Source organism: Lycorma delicatula, chromosome 5, assembly GCF_047948215.1.
Source record: "Lycorma delicatula isolate Av1 chromosome 5, ASM4794821v1, whole genome shotgun sequence".
NCBI lineage: Eukaryota > Metazoa > Arthropoda > Insecta > Hemiptera > Fulgoridae > Lycorma > Lycorma delicatula.
In genome coordinates this window covers 98,588,942-98,615,429 of record NC_134459.1, presented here as the reverse complement: position 1 = coordinate 98,615,429, position 26,488 = coordinate 98,588,942, and positions in this window count along the sequence as shown.

The window sequence follows — 26,488 nt, the reverse complement described above, 5'->3', positions numbered from 1 at the left end:
AGCAGATCGTAAAACACAACTATTTTCGTTACAAATAAATCGATACTTATAAAAATATCGATTATTCATTTAGAAACGTATATATGATATTATTTGTTGGCGTTATACTTTAAATTAACGTACATTTATACATATTTAAATAGCAATAGCGTATCCCATCGAGACTTCACCCACAATATAGATGTAGCTACACTCGCAATGGTTTTTTAATATTACCAATTTTAGATAAACAAAAAATTTATTACAATCCCAAATCTAGCATCCTCATTGATGCTTCGCCCGTGTTCTATGGTTACTTGCCCTTCCCGTAACGATCAGAGGATCGTGGCTTCCCGTTTTCTCTCGTTTCACTTTCCCTTACTTCCCTTTCCCCTTCCTTTTCCCCCATTTCCCTTTGACCCTTCCTCTTTATTTTTTTCTCTTTTCCCTTTCCATTTGTATTTCCTTTACCCATTTTTTTCTTTTTTCCATTTTCCCCTTCTTCCCTTTTACCTTTTTCTATTTTTCCCTTTTCCCCTTCTTCACAGCGCGTAAATTGGTCCGGTAATTTTTTAGTCTATAGCAGACACACATATCGGAAACATTGCAATGGAATCGTAAAATATTTAGTATAGTGTATGTTGCTTTTACGTTCAACAGATAACGCTGTTAACAAGAAATTTAGTTTTTTATCGATTTGACCCCCTTAAAATCAACATTTCGCAAAATCCTTTCTTAGTGTACGGAAAGATACGAAAGTACCCTGAAAATTTCAAGTCTCTATCTATAATAGTTTTGGTTGTACGTTGATTATGTGTCAGTGAATCAGCCAGGACATTCTCTTTTATATAAGAGATATGACACTTCCCGTAACTTAAGAATTCCAACGCGGGCTCATACATCTAAATCGGTTTAGTCATTGAGCTGCTACGGTGGAATAAACATACATACATGCGCCCTAAATATATTACACTCCTTTTTGGGCAGCCGTATAAGAATTAAACGATTTTCTTTTACAGATATAATGTTACACATTCAATAAATGTTTAAATAATACTAAATTAAACAAAAAGCTTGAAATTCTGCACCCTGTTAAACGTGTATATAATTATATGCAAATATTTTCATTAATGTCTTATTAACTGTAAATTATTTTTTTACATTTATTATTTTCATGTATTTATCTTATCATTATTTCATACGTTTATATTTAAAATAAATAATATGGACTTTAATCACATCTATATTGTAAATTGTGATGCTGCTATGATTAATGTTTTTCACGGTTTCCCTTGATCCATAAAGACAAATGCTGGGACATTTTATTTTTTTTATCCATGTAGTAGTTTATATATCAAGATCTGCCGTGATCTTATTACGTATTGATCGGAATATTTTAATGAAAAATTTTTTTGTATTCAAATAAACAAATCCAAGAAGTTGCAGTAGAACATTTGTAGCCAATATTTGAACCGTGATTAATTAGGGTTTGGTCTATAGAAATCGTTATTTGACGATAATAGTAGATTAGATATTTTTTATTAAATTAATTATATAATTTGTATATATTTTCCCTGATAATGCATTATGTAATATAATCCATTCATTAATCACTGTTTTGTAAACATTGTCCTATAGAAAAGTGTTCCTAGAGCTTACCTTGCACATTTCACAAAGTAAAGTATGAATATCCTACTTTGCATTTAAGCCAAAAAATTGACAGAATATACTATAATATTTCTGGTGTGTTAATTATATATTACAAGTGAACTCGTGTGAAAATTTCGCGATTTAAATTTTATAAAAATAACAACAAATCACGTTAACTGTAGTAATAATTTATTTCTAAACAGAGGAAAAGTAAATACAATGATAAATGTTACAGTAACAAACTGTATAGAACACTAGAAAACATGAAAAATAGAGCAGTTAGCAAAAACATTAGTACTGATTCTAGTTGTATCGCATCGACCGGACTGTGTCGCGTCGGTGGCGATTGGACGCATCAATGGGCCAGTGAAACAAATTTGAATTTTAACTAACTTTTTTGCACTTTTAATACTTTTTCACTTTTTTCATTTTAAATCTGTTTGATGAATACCCGACGAGTAATCTCGTCAGCAATACCATAGTAATGGAGGATTATGTTGATGGCATCTTATAGATGATGCAAAACCGTCTTCTTTTCTTAACATATTATACAGACAGATAGTGTGTGTGTTGTGTGTGTGTGTTATATATTACAGCATATTATAGAGCTTCGAATAATGTCATTGAAAATTTCATTAAAATGTTTTCCCTGTTATCTGGAATAATTTTCTTGACTTACCTTTTCCAAATGAGAATTTCTTCCTGTTTAATTTATGAACAAAGCAAACGATAGCTTACGAAAAAACAGTGTTCTACGTAACCCAAAAACATTAAAATCATTTATTTTATTTTTTCATTTTGTCACAGAAATTCCATACAATTTATTAATGGATAACAAAAATTATGAGTAACATTACTGATGTAACATACAGTTTAGGGATCAGTACCGGATCTTTCATTAATCCAAGAGTTAGGAAAAAACTTTTTTCTTTAAACACATAAGCCAAGAAATAATTATTTTTGTCTCTAATTGAAAGAAAGGAACTAGTAGGCTACAACAGAGCGTAATTAACAATAATAATTAAAAAAGCGTAATTAAAAATAAAAACCTTAGAGAAAAAAATTATATATTTTTTTTAAATTCACTATAAAAAACCTTCATTTACAATTCCAGAATGTGAGTATTATTCTTTAAAAAAATATTGATACTTTTATTAAAAATACAGGTTTTAATTATCTTAAAAAGGCAATGTATTGTACCGAGCGTTTATTTTAAGCCTGCAACCATTGGGATCTCATAAACTAAACAATTACAAATAAATTTAAATAGGAATCTTTCTCGATTTTTGAATACATTAAAAATATCTTATTGGTAAGTTTGAAATTTCCTCAGTTTTTCCATTTGGTGACCAAATAAATTTTTTTAAGTAGAAATCCCAAATTTTTTTATATACAAAATAATTTTATTTACGCACATTTTCTTTCTAAACGTAACCGTTCAGGAGCTGCACGTATTATTCAATATGACAGTATGTAATTGACAGTAAGTAACTAGCTGAACCTAAGTCGTTAGTATTGTAGCCCCGTTTATTTTATTTACTGTTTCAATGCGTTAAATCTTTGTAATATATTATTGTGTTGGTTAATGTACACTTTTTTCGTTTTAATAAAATATATCATTTAAAACAGTAGCGTAAATTATGCATAATCTGTATTTTTGTTATTATTATTCCATGAATAAATAATGGTTTATAGGCAAGGTGACTGTCTATCGCCCATTCTGTTTAGTATAGTTTTGGAAAAAGTAATTAAGGAATGAAACAAACAAACGGAAATTTAAAAATTTCCACACAAAGGAAAATTAGAAAATGTGAAACTAGGAAGTAAAGGTAAAAATCTCAAAATCAATTGTTTGGCCTTTACAAATGATCTGTCAATTTTTTCCCGGATGTTATAACTGCAGAAATTCAAATTATTTTTTTTTTAAATGTTTTTTAATTGCTGAAAAAGGAGGTTAAGAAATTTTTTTTTAAAAACTGAATTTTTGATAAATATTATAAATGCTCCAAAGATTACAAAAATGGAATATGGAAAAATTAATAAGTGAGTAAATAATACAAATATCTAGGTAAAATAATTGAACCCAACGCTTTACATATAGAACCGAAAAGGTTAGAGCTAGTATAATAGATATTCCATATAACTTAACAAAGCATCTGTACAATAAAAATATAAATTTCCAGAAAAATAACAAAAATTAGGCATTATAACACAGTATTAGACCTGAATGTTTATATTGCTCGGAGTGTTTACGTATGAATAAGATAAGAGGAAATTGAAGAGCTAGAAAAGAAAGAGAGAATACTATTGAGAAAAATATTAAGGCGAGTTAAAATTAGAGAGAATAAGTGGGGGATTAGAAAATATGAACATTATAAATTAATTGATAAACTTTTAAATGTTATAAGGAAAACAAGACTAATTTATTTTTGGATATCTTTTCAGAATAAAAAAAAATAAGAATTTTTTCTATAATCAACAAACTAAAAACATCTGGTTTATTGAAGCTTTAACGGATGTGAGAGAAATAATATCGCGGAAGAAATAATCTTAAATAGAAATATTATTTTAAGAAACAAGTGTTTCCAGGAAAAATCAAAAAAAAAATATGACTACAGATGGAGTGAAATTTAAAAGGGAAAATATTGAAAAAGAATGAAGAAATATTGAGAAGAAAGGAAGTCAAAGGGCAAAAAAATGATTAAGATTTTAGTGTAGTCCTTAATTCAAGAAGAAAAAACTAAAAAAAAAAGCATTGATAAAATAGTTTATTAGTTTTAATTTATGAAAAATATTTAACTATCATCAAACCATTAATCTTTGTCGATGGGTACAGTTGGGGATACGGTGTATAGCTCCTGAGAATTTGTATTTAGTAGAAAATGTCGAATAATAAAAATGTCTTAGGATTACATTTTGTAGACGAAATGTTACAAAAATTGGAATTTCCATTCTAAAAAAAATGATGTTCACCATTATTTTGAAAAATATAATGGTTTATTTTAATAGAGTTTTTTTAAATAGGGTATTTTAATAAACTCAAATATTGAGGAAAAGTTTCTCATTTAAAGTTCTTCACATTTTTCTAATTTTAGAGATACCAATGATTGCATACTTAAAATGAACTCTACAGTAATTGACATATTTGTATATTCTATTTATTTTAGAATGTAAATTTATATACCAGTAGCACAAAATTGGAGTTTATATAAAAAAAAACAATTTAATTTTCATGGATTTAAAATATTTAAAATTACTCACTTTTTAAGGCCATGTTAAAAAATCTAAAGATATTTTTATTGTAGAATTTTGGGTCAATGTGAAATTTAAAATTTCTACTAGATTGGGAAATAACAGTAAAGAGAATACTAAGTGAAGGGACTGGAAATTATATGTTATACAAACTTATATAATACCGTTATGTAGATTATATTTTACATCATTATTTTAAGGATTGGTGCTTGATTGAAATACCGATTAATAGGCCTGTTAAAACCGGATGGATATTTTTGAGATAATTATTCATAATATAGAGAAGTTAAGTTGATAGAAATATCATTGAATATAAATATGTTATTATAATGTTAAAATGTTTGGATGATAAGCCTTTAAGTATAGTGAAGCAGGATCAAGACCCATTAATATTAAAGGAACAGAGGGTTGGTCAGCACAGTTCTCTTATACCCACCTGAGTCAGCTGGAAGCGAACTTAAACTTAGTCTCTTGTGCTATCCTTTAGTGTTTGTGCTTACAATCGCATAATTCCGTTAAGACTTTGTCATGAAAAACTAAATTGCTATTGAAATGTTAGCAAATTTTAATAACAAAATTAAAAATATATATCTTTTCATTACCTTCCATATTTCATGTTTCTTATTTATAAAGTAATAAAAGAAATATATATATGTAGCGTAAAACTCAAAAAATCAGTCAGTAGCTTTAGAATTACATATTAACATTTTGTAAATTATAAAAATGAATTTAAAATCCCATAATTATAAATCTTAATGAATAATTTCATTCCATAAAGCGATGCAATTATTGGTAAATATATATATATATATATATATATATATATATATATATATATATATATATATATATATATATATATAATTATTATGCTTACCAATTTTCGATGATAAAAATTCATAAAAAGTTACTCCTAAAAAAGTCTTACACCAGTAAAATAACTTTCTTTTCTATAAAATTTACTACACTTATAATGCTAATTACATTATTTAATTTGCCTTGTACTTCCGTGGATCTTCAAATTTAATCATTTTCTTGTCGTTAAGGCAACAATTTATTATGATTAGGACGGTTTGTTATTAAATAACAATAATAAATTCTACAATAGTATTATGATTGGTTTAATCATAAATCAAACGAATTTAAAAAAATTGACTCAGATTAACATTTTAAAAAATGGAAATTTTTATCAAAGTGAATACAGTTTTCAATCCCAACCATATAGAAAAAATTTTTAATTATTTGGTGTTATATAAATTAATTGTTCAGTGCAATCTTGATGTATTTTTATCTTAGATGATTTCAACAATTTTTTATGATACCTTTAATTTAGGTGGCATTAAAACACGATTTTATTTTATAATAATTTTATAATTGGTTTAACTAATCACCTTATATTATGATTTTATAAGAAAAAAATAAATGTAATCAAATATGTAACCAAATTTACAACAATAAGAATGGAAATCAATGAACCTCAATGGTTCAGAAACACCTAAAAGAAATGAAATCTGGAGAAATAATTCAAGGTAGAACAACAGTTAGAAAACTGGTACAAAATTTTAAGAGTTTCCAAGAAAAGAAACCAATAACACCCGGTTGAAAGAGAGTACATAAAAAATAATGAAAAACTATTGGAAGATCAAGAAAGAAAACTACCAGAAGAAAGAAGAATGAATGCAAAATGTGGCTGCACGTGGTCCTCAATCGTCCACGCTCGAAAAAACTAACATTCTAAGCATAAGTAGTTTCCACGTTTATCACAGAATATATATATATATATATATATATATATATATATATATACTGTTGCCGAAATGACTTCGACGGCACGTAATTCATAACCTTGCGGTGATCCTGAAAAGGGGCCGTTTTTTTTTTTGCGTTAGCACTGAGAAGAACTGTTGGGGGTCCGGAAGCTGGTCTCAGGCGAAATCGGGGAGTTGCGGCACGTCCATTGAAGTCCGACCGGGCTTTCCCTCAGCGGAAGTTAGGTCCCCACTACAGCGTGGCAGTGGTGGCCCCAGAGCCCCGCAGTGTCGGGTCGGCGTTGGTCGTCCTTCGCCGGCGCGGTCGAGGCGGTTCTCCCCGAGTGATCCAACGCTGAGCCGGCTACTGCTGCTGAGTCCGCCGGCCAGGGTGATTGAAGCCCGGTGAGCTGGAGCTGGAGCGAGCGGGAAGGTACCAGCCGGCCAGGGCTGCTGCTCCAGTGGGAATGTTGGCATCCGCCGGGAGGTCTCACGTTGAGCCGGCCGGGGAACTTCTTCCATCTTCTTCTTCTTCTTCTTGGTTTTCTCCAGGTGGTAGTCGACGTTGAATTGGAAATTCACTCTCGTGCACGCTCTTTTATTGAAGCCTGAAAGTGTGGAGCTGCAGCGCCGCTATGGTGGAAGAACTGTGCTGTCACCTGCGTGGCGATAGTGATGCGTGTGTCAGCGCGTCCGTAAACTGTGCGCCAGATATCGCATCTGAGTTGCCACCATTGTTCGCCCGCCGATATTAAATTAGGCATATATGTGGTAACAATATGTATATATATATATATATATATATAATGTACATCGGCCACTATTTAGCTTTTTATCTCTCAAAAATAATTAACTTCATGATGTTTAATTTACAGAAATACCTATTGTACTGCGAGAGATGGAATATATTTTATTAAAAAAAGGATTCAATAGATAAGAAGGTAATTACGATATTTAAAAGGGGTATGCAATTGAATAAAATTTTACTCTTGAGTATTTATTTATTTTTTTTAAATAATAAAAAATATAGATTTTCAAATATAATATTTACTTCATTTTAAATCGTTGAATATAATTGAATATTTTCTAAAATAGTATTTCTTAGATTTTCTCCACAGCTAAATGATGTTTGTAAACTATCCTAACATTTACGCATTAAAAAGTAATTTAAATGACCTAAACCATTTCTTTCTTTCTATGAACAAGGTTCATAGAATTTAATTCTAGTTCAGTTATATAGAAAAACTGTTCTATTTTTATCAGATGCAGATTTAATATATTCCTCAGCTTTAAAAATGGTATAACCTTTTACTGTTCTATCTAATAATAATTTTTTCTAGAGAAGCCATTTTCAGAATGGATGAGCTTACATTATTGTAATTTAAAAACTGCCTAAAATATAATTGTTGCATTCATTTTTCTATCTTATATATACATATATATATATATATATAAAACGTTGAGAAAAAAAATTCAGATTATAGATAGTAAAATGTGAATAAACGTAATAGAAATAAAAACATGATATATTAAACAATACGTGAAAATGACTATAAAAAATGTTGTGTTCGAAAAGTTGCTATGCATTGGAAATATAGAAATGTAATGTCGAAACTTTCTTAATTATTATTTTGTATTTTTATTTCATTATTTTATAGAAAAGGATATTTAAATAACTGAAATATTTTATAAAAGTTGTTGACAATTACCTCCTCTAACATCAATACAACACTTCATGTTACAATTCATGGATAGTTATAAACCACAGTCGTTTATTTTGTGAATTAATATACCTCCTAAATGAAACCACGCTTCATGTGTAAAAAAACATAATGTCGAGGATACCAACGGAATTTGATCTATAAAACGTTTAAATTATTGACAATAATTTAGTCTTTTGGCGTAAACTGAAGATTTCAGTTCTTGAACACACATTGGGAAAAGTTTCAGTAATTTTCTTACAGCTTTATGTGCGGTAGCAATAACTGATTTTATCTTGTTGCTGTGCTACTTTACGCATTAACTTTGATAGACTTTTGGACATAGCATATAAAATATCAAGCAGCTTCTGTTCGTTTAGTTTAGGTGGTGGCCTTCCACTTCGATCAGCGTCTTCAACAGAGCCTGTTGCCCGAAATTTTTGGATTAAAGTTTGAACTGCACTGCGGTAAGGAATAGGAGTATTTGGAAACTTTTCATAAAACTTGTGCTTCACTAAATCAGTATATTTGTCACCTTCACGAAAGACATGTTCAAAGAGAAAAATGCGTTCTTCTACCGAAAAAACAATCACGTTACTTGCAACAATTGATTCCGATAAACGAAACACCACGAAATGAAACGAAGCACGTTCAATTACAACTCAGAAACTGAAATCTTGGTTTATTACTGAGAAACGCCCAATGAACCCACAGAGCAACAAATTTAACACTGAAAGAACAGAATGCACCACATATTTATAAAGCGTAGTGCACAACAACTTTCTGAACGTACTGTATTTTGTAGATTTATACATATACATTGAAAATGAGAAAAAATAAATAAAAAATGTAACCATAAATAAACTACAATTACATTATTGATATAATAAAAATTGTAAATCAGTAAATAGAGATTTAAATAAAAAATATAGTCTATTCATCTACCTTTTCGCTTCCTTAGTGTGATGACTTTACCTGCTTTTAATTTTTGTTATATTAATGCAAATATTATCGAGTTAACCAGTTATAATCCAACTAACAATTACATCAATTGTTAAAAATAATAATATTAATATAATAATTTTGCACTGATAAGGGAAGGTCATATTGGTATATATATAATGTACAGTAACTTTATCTTATGAAATAATAATAATCGGCCACAACTCCAACTCAATGAATTTACTATAGAATAAGTAATATATTTACCATCCCCACAGGCTGAGGCCTGTGAAAATGAAAACTAATACACAAGTATTTTCAATGTAATAGGATACTTTATGTGGTTTAAAGTCAAATGGGATAATTAATTTACGTTGTAATTAATAAAATAAAACTTAAAATTTGTGCAAAAAAAGGTGGTAAAAAAATTACGTTGTATGGAAACATTTATTTTTGAAAAATGAATTTGTATTAGGAATTAAATTACGTAACAAATAAACATGTTTTGATTTACTATTCATATCTAATAAATATTCATTTGGAAACAAATAATAATAATAATAATAATAAAATTAATTAAATAATCAGTCGTTATATTTATACTTAATTATTTATGAACAATTATTTTTATGCGTTGTTAAATGAAACGTGTTTGGTAATTTTTAAAGAAAATAATTTTCGCATTGTATTATTTCTTAATATTTATTTCAGTGCGAGTAATTGTTATAATTTATCAAAAAATATCTTACATCTTTAAAAGAAAGAAACGTAAAATTAATAATGTAAGATAAAAGGTAACACCGAAAATATAGAAAATTTAAATAAAAAGGAAGAATTTATTCATATAAGGGCAATTAAATAGAAGAAAAACGAAAAAAGTGTACCTTGTAACTCGTGCGATAGGAATAAATTGTCATTAGGACGTAGTTTTGGAGGCTTGTAAATAAGATGGAAGTCAGAAGGAAAGTTCTTTAGTGTTTAAATTCCATTAGGGATGATGAGGAGAGATTCTTTTCAGAACCAAAGCACGTCTTGAAGAAAGCTCTTTGTTTTTTTTGCATTCGATACAATATTTTAAACTGAAATATATTTTTATTAATGAAAATAACCAATTAACATTATCATTTTTTTCTTACGAAGATTAACCCTCCTTTTTTATTTTACTGTACCTCATTTGATTCATTTAACTCCTGATTATTTGAGAAGAAAAACACATAAATAACCTTTCAAAGTATGTATGAATTTAAAAAAAAAATCTTTAAAAACATTATCTCAAAAAAGTAAAACTTATATTCCAGAATTTTCACAGAGTTTTTAGGGAGCTTAAAATGTAACCGTTTCCACCGTGCAAAAACTTAAAAATTATTATTAAACTTAAGTATTTTAAAATTCGTGTAATTTATTAATTTTCATAACAGAAGAAGGTAAGATTTTATAAACTAGTGAAACGTTATAAAAATTAACATGAATTTAATTCGATATCATTAAATTAATTTCTTTAATTTTTTTTAAGTTGGATGTATGTATTTTTAATTCTTTAACAAGGGATAAAAACTGACCCTAGAATTAAAAAACCTACTTTAAGAGAAAGATTATTAAAACAAATTTACGAAGATGGATTAAAATAATCACAAGTTATAAAACTGTACAAAAATTTAACTTTTAGATGTGGTTACTATTAAAAAAAATTGATATCATTATTTCCATAATATTGTTTCCTGATAATCTATAAAAAATATAATATAATAAAATATTCATTAATTCTAATTTTGTTTTAGATATAGAAAATTTTATCTGTTTTATGAATTTTTAATATACTGTATCCTTTCTATCGAATACGTGAGCCACCAGAGTAAATTACATTATAGTAAGTAAAACTATTCTCCAAAAATAATTTCAAGAGAAATTATAATAAAATTGTATATAAATAATAATAAATTAATATTGTATATATATATAATAATAATAATAAATTGTTATGTATAGTAATTATTTCAAGAGAGTATTCATAAAGAATGCAACTCTTAAATAACATTTCAACCTTTAAACACATAAAAATGGAATTTAGTAAATATTCCAACCTTTAAAGATTTATTTTTTGTTTGAGATAATCAGCATCTAAGAGGTCCCTAGAAAGGACCACTCAAAAATGTTAACTGGTAAGGACTGGATTGTGATTAATGATTTTTAAGGGCATTGAAAGAAACTGTAAAATAATCGGGCTACGATAATCCTAACCAAAATATTGTCTGTTTTCCCTAACGAAAAAACAGACAATATTGAAAAGAATTTACTAAATTTATTTTTTTTAATAGTTCACTGTTGGTAAGTTATTTAAGAGGTACTACAGATAATTTTTTAAACTAGCTGAGAAAAATCTTAAATACTCAGTCATAAAAATGTTCAAACATAACCCTACTTGTATTAATTCAGTCAGTACATGCGTAAATGCAATCTTATCATTAAAATAAATTATCCCCAAATTCTCCCCCTTCCCCAAAAATCGAAAAAGGATTATATTTTTATGGATTGCTTTTTTTTTTAGGGGAATATTTTTTTTATCTTCCTAAGAAGTATAGTAGTAGTGCAAGTGGCCCCAAAAATAAATATTTTGGGTGCAATACTGGAGATGAAGTAGCCGATCAAAGTTTAAAAATATATTTCTGAATTTTTTAAAATTTTTTTACTTTATTTAAAATTTTTATAACAATATTACGATAGAATTTCATTATAAATCATCTCTACCTCCAAAAAGAAATCTTAGATAACTTTTTAGTGTTGTATTTTTTTTTACAAATATACAAGACAAATAAAAAATTTTTCTTGGGAGTTTTTTAAAAAGTTTTGGGATAGCAAAAAAAAGTAAAAAATATTTAGTTTTTGAATTTTATAAACTTTTTTCAGGTATCATTATTTTTCCACTGTATAAGAAAAAATAACCAATACCAGGAAAGTATAAAAACTTTGTTGCAGCTTTTTTTTTCTTAAAGATTTAGGTATATTCAATGATTAACACACACACACACACACACACACACACACACACACACACACACACACACACACACACACACACACTCACACTCACACACACACACACACATACACATACACATACACATACACATACACACACGCTCACACACACACACATATATATATATATATATATATATATATACACACACACACACACACACAAAAAAAAAGAAGAGTATCTGATACGTTAACCTCCTTTTGAAGAATAATTTTATTTGTAATATCATATATAATAATTTATAAGTGTGAATAAGCTGTATGTAAATATAGTGGATATTAAAATAGAAAACGACAAACTGAAATCAATCCGTGAAAAAAGGAGCAAAATGATCATGAAAGAAAACAAAAGATGATTACAGAAGTATTGAAGATAAACCTATGAAATATCTTTTTAATAAAGAAAAGCTAATTCGATAAGTTAAATTATGGTTTGCGGTAAAAAAATAATCAGGGACACTGTAAACTGCAATAAGGGAAAATTACGAAAAAATGAGTCAATTTTGATGACAAAAGGGAAAATAGCTATAATATTTACTTAAAAATTATGGAAATGGTACGTTAAATAATAACATATAGTAGAAACCATAACCATGTAACCAGTTTACATAACCCATTAGATAAATGGGTTACGAAAATGGTACGTCGTACCAGTAGATGGTTGCTTTTCTTGGAGTATAAGATTTGCAATCATGTTTAAACATTTTAAAATTATTTGATACTTTTGTGAGTGTTTGTGTACGCGCGCGCGCGTATGAATCATATATGAACGAAATATTATTAAGAACTATGTAGAGTACAAATCTTGAGTAATTCTGGTTTGTTTAATTATTTTTAACTAACTTCAATAAAACAATAAAACATTCTCAATTCCAAGCGTGTTTTTTTTTTTGTTTTTTTATTCAAGTCTTACTCTTTAGCAGACGAACAGATTTTGATAACTTTTTTAATTTTTCTTTTGGAAGTTCTTTTAATGGTACTTTTTTATGTTAGTTGGAAGATTCGTTAAATCAAAAATTATATTATCAACAAATTAATTATCTTTGTCTGTCGAAAGAGACAACTTAAAGGAGAAATAAGTTAAAAGAATTATTCTTTCAGATTCCATCTAGCTATGTTTGCTCCAGTCCAAAATGGTAATTACTAATTCAGTAATAAACAATTTTAAGGCTTGTTTATGATATTTTGTTTACCTATACAGTTTTGATTATTTGAGGATCATCATGGCTAACGGCCTTAGCAGTCGATACTATTACGTAAAAAGATCTACATAGACGATTTAAGAAATTTTTCCATTTCTTCCCGAATTGTTTTGTATTGGATCATTGCAGAGCTACAGTAGAAAATCTGATGTTATTTTAGTATTCAAAATATTTTCAGGTGAAAATTCAGAAAAATTATTGAAAAGACTTAGACAATTATAAATTTGTTAAAAAAATAGTTTAAATTAAATTAAAAGAATGTATGTATACACAAATATTCCCGCACTCCAAATCCGCGATCACGCTCCGTAATTGCTTATTTACATCATTTCTGAATATATATAGAACAATTTAAGAAAATAATTACATTGAGGATATGTTCTATTTGTGAAAATAAAGACGAACGTTCGTATAAATATAGCTTCAGAAACTTTCGTTAGCGAAAGTGTCGGTAAGCGAAAATTTCTGCATTTTCGATAAAATTACTAATTCTTGGGATCTTCTATAGTTGTTTTTAATATAACATTTTTCCTGGAAAATTAAAAAAAAAAAAATTAGGTCCTAGAACTATATTTTTAATAGATTTTAAGAAATCTGGGGTAAAAGACAAAAGATTGGGTTTAAAAAACAGACTTTTATGTTTGATATAAAATAAATTTGTTAAATAATCACATTAAATCAATTTAAAAACTTGTAGAAAATCAGATATTGAGTAAATTGGTTTGAATAAAGTCCATACAAACTAAATACAAACGTAAGAATTTTGAAGTTAATTAAAATTTAAACATATCAACATATGGCATATTTTAACTAGGTATTAAACGAAACAAAACTTTCAGTGTTACAAACAAAAGAATTAAATACTTAGAAATAAAAACAATCAGAATTAGAATAAATGAATAATCAAACAAAACAAAATAAAAAAAAATTAAAGATGCAGAGTTCTTCGTTTTCCAATCTTTCTTGGAATGATGTTTTTCATACCTAGGTTTATCCATATTTAAATTAAAAAACCTACAAAAATGTTTTTTTTTTTGTTTTTTTTTTTAAATGCGGGTTAAAAAAACAATCTTATAGAAAGTTATAAATATTAAATTTGAAAATTATTTATATTGTTTTTTTATTATAAATTTCTATATTTTTAGATTTGTGTCAAATTAGAAATAACTACCAGCAAATTCTAATTAATTATTAATTTAGCTTTCCTTTAAAATATAAAAATTTAAACAGTATGTTTTTACCTTTTTAAGCTGGTTTTTAAAAAAATTACTTTATCCTCAAACCAACTTTAAATTATTTTATTTGCCAAATTAGTATTTTACCATTTTTTGACGTATAAATAAAAGATAAGGTTAACGCACGCGTGCATGGGTAGTAAATGTGCCATTTTATATATACTCGTAAACAGTAAAAATGTCGGATATATTTAATAAATTTAAAGATGACACGGAAGGATATATTTCATAATATTGTGTGTTTCATACCGATGGTATTACAGAACATATTTTAAAGATTATTATTAAATATCATGTTGTACAATAATCAGGGAGATTTCAATTAAGATATTGTAAAGGAGTGATCCATTTTATACAGTCGATTGGTTTCAGGTTTTCCTCAGATAAGCGTTCCTTTCCACCGTTCGACCGTGTCTCTCTTTATTGGGGGACAATCACAATCTGAGAGTCAGGAAGACGGATCACAGGAAGATGTCGTGGCCAGGCGGCAGACATCGACTTATCGGTTTCACACTCCGACAAGCAACCCCTACAAATTACGCCTAAATAATACAATCAAGCAGCTCTTTCTAATTATTATTATTATTAGTAGCATATCTGTTATAAACCGCATTGATTTCTCTTTATTTCTCAGAATTTCTCTTATTTTATACAATAAACTACCAGATACAAATAGTAAATATTATCTAGAAATTTCTATTAACCTATTTGTTGATAATTTATTGCGATATAATTTTATTATTTATAATTAAATTTTGCTATTTATTTAAAAATATTACGATATATTTTATGATAAAACGAATCAAATTTGTATTTGACGAAATTTTATTTCTAGGAACAAAGAATATATTAGCATGTAACATTACAATATTTTGTAATAGTTAATAATTTATATACTTATATCCTTTTCTATTAAATAGATCTAATAAAATGCATATAATACTCGTAAATTGCTCAAAAGTTAAATAGAGTATTCATCTTCTTCAGCTGTCATGGATTAGGATCCAAATCCTGCTCTGGCATCATAAAGTTTTCCATTCATCTTTTTCTAGGTAAACCCCAATCTCGACCACTCTCTCAACGGTAGTTCAATGCTCTTAACGGGAGTCTACTGTCTTCCATCATGTTGATATACTCTAACCAGTTATGTTTATATTGGTTTCTAGTAATGTTTCTGGCATTCCATCAACTTGAAACTTTGCCCTAATATCTCTATTTCGAATATGATCCAAACGGGTTACACCCTTCACTGCTCTAAAACATTCCTTCTTCGCCGCTTCTATATGACTTTCGTCTCGCTTTGTCTTGACCCATGCCTCGCTTCCATCTAACAGATGTCATCACCATCTAACTGGATGTGTCATAAAATTGTACAGATGAACTTGTTTTAAGTCTTTTTAAAAATACCGTTTAATCGCTCTATGTGTGTCTTGATACTTATTTAACTTCATTATAATAATGGACTCCCCAGCTATTGTAATTTTCACAGCCCAGAAATTTTACCCTCCAGTTCAATTTTAGAACGTATCATATGTTTTATTCTACGAGCTAAAACTTCAGTTTTATTAGTTGAGATGTTAAGATTGTATGCTTTAACAGATCGTTATATACATACACTGCCATTTGCAGCTCATGTGTAGATCATCAGTTGACGTAAAAATATTCATAGACCTATCCACTTCCAATTGAATTCCTGGATCTACAAATTGTTTCCAATTTCTCAAAAGATTATCGACGAATATATTAAAAAGTATCGGCTACGTATTAGACCCTTGTCTAACTGCTCTATTAATTAAAATCTTATGAAGTAATTTCCAACTGGTCTCAATATAGACACTAGTATTATAAAGAATTCTATTGAATGAAATAAGAGTTAATATTGCAAAAAATGTATTGGCGAAACCTGATGCACGTTCAATTACACGTACAAGGGATCTTATTCTAATGTAAAAGATAAAATAAAATAATGAGCTAAAAAAAAATAAAAAACTACTGTAGAAAGTGTATACAACTCATACTTTACTCAGTAGGCAACATCAATTAAAATTATAACAATTTCTTTTAAAATGAGAACTGTTCGGAAAGTTCGTAACGTAACAAAAAAAAAAAAAAAAAAAAAAAAAAAATTAGAAAGATTTTATTTTTACTTTTCAATATATTTACCTTGCAATTCGGTATAACTAGACCAATGACTTCTCAACAATTTAACATCCTCAACCTCAATACGATGAAATTTGTTCAACTCTGTAAAATAATCGGTTTTATATTATTTAACCTCATCATTTGAAGCGAATCTTCGTCCAGTGAGTCATTTCTTCAGGTTTGAAAAGAAAAAGCCAAATCTGTAGAATACGGTGGAGTGAAAGCATTTCGAAGCTTTGTTCATGGAGTTTTGCAACAACAACTCGAGATGTATGTTTTTTTTTTTTTTTTTTTTTTTTTTTTGTCTTCAGTCATTTGACTGGTTTGATGCAGCTCTCCAAGCTTCTCCAAGATTCGGAGATAGAGAACATCCTTGTCGGACTCCCTTTCTTATTATGGCTTCTTTCTTATGTTCTTCAATTGCTACTGTTGCTGTTTGGTTCCTGTACATGTTAGCAATTGTTCTTCTATCTCTGTATTTGAACCCTAATTTTTTTAAAATGCTGAACATTTTATTCCAATCTACGTTATCGAATGCCTTTTCTAGGTCTATAAACGCCACGTATGTTGGTTTGTCTTTCTTTAATCTTCCTTCTACTATTAATCTGAGGCCTAAAATTGCTTCCCTTGTCCCTATACTTTTCCTGAAACCAAATTGGTCTTCTCCTAACACTTCCTCCACTCTCCTCTCAATTCTTCTGTATAGAATTCTAGTTAAGATTTTTGATGCATGACTAGTTAAACTAATTGTTCTGTATTCTTCACATTTATCTGCCCCTGATTTCTTTGGTATCATTACTATAACACTTTTTTTGAAGTCTGACGGAAATTCCCCTTTTTCATAAGTATTACACACCAGTTTGTATAATCTATCAATCGCCTCCTCCCCTGCACTGCGCAGTAATTCTGCAGGTATTCCGTCTATTCCAGGAGCCTTTCTGCCATTTAAATCTTTTAATGCTGTCTTAAATTCAGATCTCAGTATTGTTTCTCCCATTTCATCCTCCTCAACTTCCTCTTCTTCCTCTATAAAACCATTTTCTAATTCATTTCCTCCGTATAACTCTTCAATATATTCCACCCATCTATCGACTTTACCTTTCGTATTATATATAGGTGTATCATCTTTGTTTAACACATTATTAGATTTTAATTTATGTTCCCCAAAATTTTCCTTGACTTTCCTGTATGCTCCGTCTATTTTACCAATGTTCATTTCTCTTTCCACTTCTGAACACTTTTCTTTAATCCACTCTTCTTTCGCCAGTTTGCACTTCCTGTTTATAGCATTTCTTAATTGCCGATAGTTCCTTTTACTTTCTTCATCACTAGCATTCTTATATTTTCTACGTTCATCCATCAGCTGCAATATATCGTCTGAAACCCAAGGTTTTCTACCAGTTCTCTTTATTCCGCCTAAGTTTGCTTCTGCTGATTTAAGAATTTCCTTTTTAACATTCTCCCATTCTTCTTCTACATTTTCTATCTTATCTTTTTTACTCAGATGTATGTAAGTAGGCAATATCGTGGTGAAAGAGTACTTTATTTTGGACAGATGTGGATGTTTCGTCTGAATAGTACTCCTTAATTGGTCGAGTAATGAAACTTAATACTGTCCGGTCGTGGTCTTGGCTCTTTTAAAGTATTCTATGAAAACCACAGAACGAGAATTCTTAAAATCGTAGCCACCGGTGTCATTTGGGGATGAAACGTTTTCACTTTGTTTGTCACACTTTCACCTGCTTTTACTCACTGCAGAAACTCAGAAGAATTGCGTTTAAATTAGTCTACATCCAAGAAAATTGTTCAGTCGAATGCGTTTTTGGTCGCCTGTTAACAAACGCGGCACACATCGCGCGGAAAGCATTTTCATACCTCAAACATCGAGTGAAATTTATTAAAACAATCTATTGAGATTTTTTCAGTATCGGCAAGCTCACGTACTTTCTTTCGGCGATCATTTAATACGATATTTTAGATTTTTGTGACGATTTCGTCGGTCGAAGCGGTTTTTCAGCGTCCCGAGAGTTCATTATTCTAAAAAGATGTCTGACCATATGTAAATTCAGCATCCACTTTTTTACTGTCGAAAACTAAGAGAAATAACCTTTTAAAGTGAAATCTAACTATTTTTTTATGATCGTCCGTCGGATTTGAACCTTTTAAAACGAAGTACTTTATAACACCTCGAACTTAAATTTTATTCATCCTTTCAAAAATCTTAAAACTTGTTTGCTTTATGATCGCCATGAACAAGTAACTAAACGCTGGATCTGAAACTTCGCAGCATACAATCTAAAGGATAACACAGATCAACAAGATTAAGAAATTAAAAGTTGTTTGTAATCTAAAATGATTTTTGTGTTGCTTTGTGCAATGAATTCAGATATGGCCACCTTTTTTTGTTCTACCACGTAAGAATTTTTCACAGTACCGAAAAAGTAAATGGAATAAAGGTATATTATATATGTATTTCTCGTGGAAAACATTTATCTCTAAAAAGGCAACTTAAATCTCTAAAACATAGTTATAGAAATAAAACTATACATTATGAAAAAAGGGTTTCATAATTTTCATCATGTCACCGTTTGATTTATTTTTAATCCCAATTTGGTTTTGTAATTTTTATTGCTTCACAATGAAATAAAATTATTATTTTTTCAATGCTAACAGAATTTATTGTATCATTTGCTTCCTTTCCGCTGGTTACAACAATACAAACTAAATATAAATACAAATATAAACTTTTAATCAACGGAAAATCATTTGTAATATGCAAATCGGAACAAACTAGTTAGCTGGAACCATGTTACCGTTAAACTGTAGCAGATTTTAACAGTTATCTCTTCGATTAACAAGGTTTTTGCAGTCCTTTATAATTCCTATTTGTGCGAGAGAACTACGGTTGTTCATTTTCCAGTTAAAAACTTTCATATTTAAAGTTCAACTAGTAACCGTTTACATTATAAACAGTGGTAGTTTACAATTACGATTTATATATATATATATATAATTTCCTTAATTAACTAACTGCTGTGGATCGTATAGTTTCCATGTGATTTTTTAAACGTTTTCACATCAATACATATTCAGTTCTCTCGTTATTTTACCAGGTGTATTGAACGTTTTGTCTGCCGATACAAATTATATAATTTAATTGTTAACGATAGTGTCTGCATTAACAATTTTGCATTAAATAGGCAAGGATATCAAACATATCGTCATAAAAATAAGTTACAATTATTAATATTTATAATAGGAAAATAGCCACATTTTTTAATTATATTTTTGGCTGTTTTTGGAATTTTTTATTGTTTTTAATACTCTAAATCGTATCTTTTTTCATTTATACATAAATTATTTTACGAAGCATTATTTTATGAAATTTTTTAGCTTTACTATTTCGTGCTAAAGTACAGGTTTTAACATTAACAAGTTTTAAGCATTTCGTAACTTAAACTAGCAGTTCTTAAATTGTATAGTTCGAGATCTATGTCTGCCGTTAGAACTAGCTAAAAATATCAGAGCCGTTGAGATTAATTATTATTATTTGGTTATTATAATTTAATTATAACTTCTCTCGGGGCACGGGAAGTTGCAGATTTATAATATGAAAGGCAAAGTCGATAAGTGGGTGGAATATATTGAAGAGTTATACGGTGGAAATGAATTAGAAAATGGTGTTATAGAGGAAGAAGAGGAATTCGAAGAGGATGAAAGGGGAGAAACAATACTTTGATGTGAATTTAATAGAGCATTAAAAGATTTGAATGGCAGAAAGGCTCCTGGAATAGACGGAATACCTGTAGAATTACTGCGCAGTGCAGGTGAGGAAGCGATTTATAGATTATACAAACTGGTGTGTATAATTTATGAAAAAGGGAATTTCCGTCAGACTTCAAAAAAAGTGTTATAGTAGTGATACTAAAGAAAGCAGGGGCAGATAAATGTGAAGAATACAGAACAATTAGTTTAACTAGTCATGCATTAAAAATCTTAACTAGAATTCTATACAGAAGAATTGAGAGGAGAGTGGAAGAAGTGTTAGGAGAAGACCAGTTTGGTTTCAGGAAAAGTATAGGGGCAAGGGAAGCAACTTTTGGCCTCAGATTAATAGTAGAAGGAAGATTAAAGAAAAACAAACCAACATATTTGACATTTATAGACCTAGAAAAGGCATTCGATAACATAGATTGGAATAAAATTTTCAACATTTTAAAAAAAATTAGAGTTCAAATACAGAGATAGAATAACAATTGCTAACAATTACAGGAACCAAACAGCAACAGTAATAATTGAAGAACGTAAGAAAGAAGCCGTAATAAAAGAAGCCGCAAAAAGGAAGTTCGACAAGGATGTTCCCTATACCCGTTATATTTCATCTTTACATAAAACTAACAGTTAATGATAAAAAAAAAATTAGATCCGGAGCAACAGTACCAGGTGAAAAGATACAGATGCTAAGATTTGCTGATGATATAGTAATTCTAGCTGAGAGTAAAAAAGGTTTAGAAGGAACAATGAACGGCATGGATGAACTCCTATGCAAGAACTATCGCATGAAAATAAACAAGAACAAAACAAAAGTAATGAAATGTAGTAGAAATAACAAAGATGGACACTGAATGTAGAAGTAGAAAGAGAAAAGATTATGGAGGTAGAAGAATTTTATTATTTGGGAAGTAGAATTACTAAGAATGGACGAAGCAGGAGCGATACAAAATGCCGAATAGCACAAGCGAAACGAGCCTTCAGTAAGAAATATAAGTTGTTTACATCAAAATTTAATTTAAGTGTCAGGAAAAGATTTTTGAAAGTGTATGTTTGGAGTGTCGCTTTATATGGAAGTGAAACTTGGACAATCGGAGTATCTGAGAAGAAAAGGTTAGAAGCTTTTGAAATGTGGTGCTATAGGAGAATGTTAAAAATCAGATGGGTGGATAAAGTGACAAATGAGGAGGTATTGCGGCAAATAGATGAAGAAAGAAGCATTTGGAAAAATATAGTTAAAAGAAGAGACAGATTGATAGGCCACATATTAAGGCATCCTGCAATAGTCGCTTTAATACTGGAGGTACAAATAGAAGGAAAAAATTGTGCAGGCAGGCAACGTTTGGAATATGTAATACAGATTGTTAGGGATGTAGGATGTAGAGGGTATACCGAAATGAAACAACTAGCACTAGATAGGGAATCTTGGAGAGCTGCACTATACCAGTAAAATGACTGAAGACAAAAAAAAAATTAAATCTCGGCTGCATTTAGTAAAACTAATTTAATGACATTCTCGTAGGCTAAAGAAAAATATGATAATTAAAAGAAAAAAAGAAAAGAAAAATTATTTGTACAGCTAGTAAATCCGATAAAATAATCATGTTGACTTCGAACCTACCATAAACTATCATTTGTTGCTTTGAATCTTACAAAATACTAAATCCATACATTTATCTCTTCTCATGGGTCAAATTAATCTCGTATTCAATAAAGAAAAAACTAGAATTTCTTTGAAGATTTTCGTTCTTTCGTTGCGCTTGTAAACTAAATAAAAAAAAAATCATACGCAATTTTGCGCAAGAAGACGGACTTTTCTTTAATTTATTTTAGTTTTAATATTTTTAAATGTTTAATTTGGTTTAATATTGCTATAATATGCTATAATATGGTTTAATAGATACCGCAGATAAGAAACGTACCGTTCCAACTTGTAGCATAACTATGTACGCTTCTAATTTGTTCCGCTAAAATGTTTCTACCTTAAATTCAGCGTAACTAAAGAACGATACAATCAATTTTCATCAAATTTTCACATAACCAACATCAGGCACATTAGTACGGCATACTTTAATTTCAATGAAATTAATCTGGTAGTAATTTAAAGATATTCAAATTAATTTAGATTTAAACCCATTATCAATTTTCGAGGAAAAGGAATATGATTTAGATAACATCTATATCTACCATCATAAAAGAAAGCTCCTTTTAACCTAGTAATCATAAAGATATTCTGAAAAAAGGCAATTGAAAAAAATAATTTTCCTGATTATTCATAAAACCATTGGGTTATCAATAACTTCGTTGGTTTGTCCATGAGTATATCTAATGCTTCTTGAGAAATAATTTCAAGTTTAAAATGCCCCTGTTTTTGAATAAATAAAAAAATGTTTTTTTTTTAATAATCTTGTAAACCTTTTGTACCGCAAAATTAAACAAAAACCGAAAAATCTTTTAGTTTTATACTCATTGACAAAAAGATTGTTTTACAAATTTTTTTCAATATTTTTGTGAAAGTTTTTAAATTATATTATACCACATAATTGTTAAGGTATTAAAATTTTATTTAAAAAAGATAAGAACCACATTAGAAAAATTAAATTTTTTATTTTTCAAAGGTGTATCTCATGGCAATAAATAAAATTATTAAAATTCTACTTTAACATAGCTAACATTTAAGACAGAAATATTTTTTTTAAATTTTGAAAAATTGTGATCTTATTGATCAAGTTTTTAAATTTCATCAGGCCCTTAAAGTCAAATTTAATATAGCTCGTTTAAATAAATTAATATATTTCAGACATCAAACTCCTTCAATAGACAATTAGTCTACCTTTTATTGAAGAATTAAAATCATTTACTACAATGAATCGTAGTTAAGTATTTCGATATTCGGTTGTGTCATTTACTTTATTACATCACGAGAGCGTCAATATTTGTAAGTAAATTTTGAATGCGATTATTACGGGAGGAGGATACCGGAAAACACACGGTGTTCGTTTGCGATTGGTTCCTGCAGCATATGGAAGCGTGCAGGAGAGAATTCAATGTGCTTTTAACCTAGACATCATTGGAACTATGTTACAGACCGAACGATCGTAGCAAGCAATGTTCACATGCTGGTTAAGATCATTCATACCAAGTTGGTGGAAGATGTCTAGGGGTGAATAACTCTGTGTCTTCCTTGGGGCAGTTCCCCGGCCCCAAAGTCGAGGTTAAAAAAATTGTAGGTTCCTGATAAGTTTTTAGGCCAACAATGGAGGTGCGGATAGAGATAAGACATACGGGGTGCTGTGATAAAACAGTAAGGTGGGTCCGGCATCCATGTTGTAGAGGAGGAGAAGTTTTAGTGTGTAGGCTCGCAAGGAAGAGACCTACACTACTGTGGGGGTACGAGACCACATGGTGCCTATAAAAGGTTTCCCCTACTCCGACGAAAAAAAAGAATAGTAAATTCACGATTAATTTACGTGAATTTAAATGAAATAAATGTTTTACTTACAAACATGTTATATACGGTGCTTGCATCAATATCATGTTAAGAGAATATTTTCTTTCATATATTTTTCTAATACACTTACTATTCTCAAAAATTAAAATTTACAGGTATTGGTTCAATGAACAAATTTCTTTTCAATGAAGTTATTATTAGTTTCTTATTACTATAAAATTGAAATATAGAAAATATGGAAACAAATCAATTACTCCTACGTTCATCATTGATGTAAGAAACTTACATTAACTTGTGGTTAACAAAAAAACTGAAATGTAATAAGTTTGTTTATAAATTCATTATTAAACCATTTCATTCACTGCAGATTTAATGAAAACATGGCTACAAAATTACCTCTTATATACACCGTAAAAATTTCTCTGAATTTTTCTAAACTTACCTTTACAGCCTTAAGTCAACTTTGAATTCGTCTACACTTTTCATTTTATTACTATCTACATACCTGGTGTTTGTCACTTGAGAATTTATCCTGGTATTTAAATACATCCTTTGAAACTTAAGTCAACAACAGTTCTATTTTTAATGTAATTAAAATTAACTTTAAATTAAATTACTCAGTTTCTGTGTCTTTATAAAAAAACATTTTGTAACATCCACATTACAGGTGTAAAAATGGTTTTATTAGTGGAATAAATTAAAAAGAGTTTTTCAGAAAAAATGCAAATACAAATGACCTGCTTTCAATGATGTAACCATTGATATTCGATTTACTGCAAACAAAAACAAATTAAAAAATCAGATAAACGGCAAGTATCCCTGATTTCTAAGCAGAAGAAAAATGTAGCATATTTTGAAAAAAAAACCACAATTTATGATTTTTTATTAAAAATCAAGTTTTTCGGTAGCGGAGCTGGTACATGCTACTTTTGTGTACGGGAAATTGAGAATTTAACATACATCAGAGCATTAAATGTATTCAAAAGAGTCGTAACTGTTAAAATCCACTCGCTAAAGAACAGATAAATGAGTCTAATTAATCTTTTCATGGACCATGTAAAGTGCAGGTAAGGAAGCGATTGATAGATTATACAAACTGGTGTGTAATATTTATGAAAAAGGGGAATTTCCGTCAGACTTCAAAAAAAGTGTTATAGTCATGATACCAAAGAAAGCAGGGGCAGATAAATGTGAAGAATACAGAACAATTAGTTTATATGGAGGTGAAACTTGGACAATCGGAATATCTGAGAAGAAAAGATTAGAAGCTTTTGAAATGTGGTGCTATAGGAGAATGTCAAAAATCAGATGGGTGGATAAAGTGACAAATGAAGAGGTATTGCGGCAAATAGATGAAGAAAGAAGCATTTGGAAAAATATAGTTAAAAGAAGAGACAGACTTATAGGCCACATACTAAGGCATCCTGGAATAGTCGCTTTAATATTGGAAGGACAGGTAGGAGGAAAAAATTGTGTAGGCAGGCCACGTTTGGAATATGTAAAACAAATTGTTAGGGATGTAGGATGTAAAGGGTATACTGAAATGAAATGACTAGCACTAGATAGGGAATCTTGGAGAGCTACATCAAACCAGTCAAATGACTGAAGACAAAAAAAAAAAATAATCAGTGTGAAAAATTAACATAACAATGAAAATTTGGTAACAGTGTTCTTATATTTAACTAATATTTACTTATGTGCATTGAATTAAAGGTCAGTTTCCCCTGCACGCAAATTTGAATTCTGTAATTGTTTAACAGGTGGTAAATCTTTGGTTCACACTTTGTACTAATTAATTGATTGATATTACTATTCACCTTATCACTTTTGTAATTGTATCGAGAACAATAGCGTTTAAATAAAAAAAAAAAAGAAAGTTGTATACAACAATGTTGCAAATAATTAGACACGTTATTATTGCCCGAGAACTGCAAGAATAGAGTTCTGGACTACTTCAGATTACAGAAATATCTAATAAAATGTTGCGGAAAAACTATAAAGGCGTTAACTTAATTTCTAATAATGAACTAAATAAAAAGTTAAAAGAAATAAGAAAAAAATACAATCTTTAAATATAAAAGCACACATGTATCTAAATATATATAAATCACTTCACTCATGACTTTATCAAGTGAGCCTGGCGTGGAATGATTTTTGTTTTAAAAATAAACTTGTTATTTTCCAGAGTGATTTGCAACTCATGTCAAGTATCCTAACATCGTTATGATTATAGCACTTGAACAAACAGTTTTCAGTTCTCAATAACCATTCTCAAATATTTTTATTTTTCAATAAACCCCATAGGGAGATTTAATCAAAAATATTATTTAAAAAAAATTTTTCTCCCTTAAGAAAAAATATTCTAAATTTCAGTTCTCTA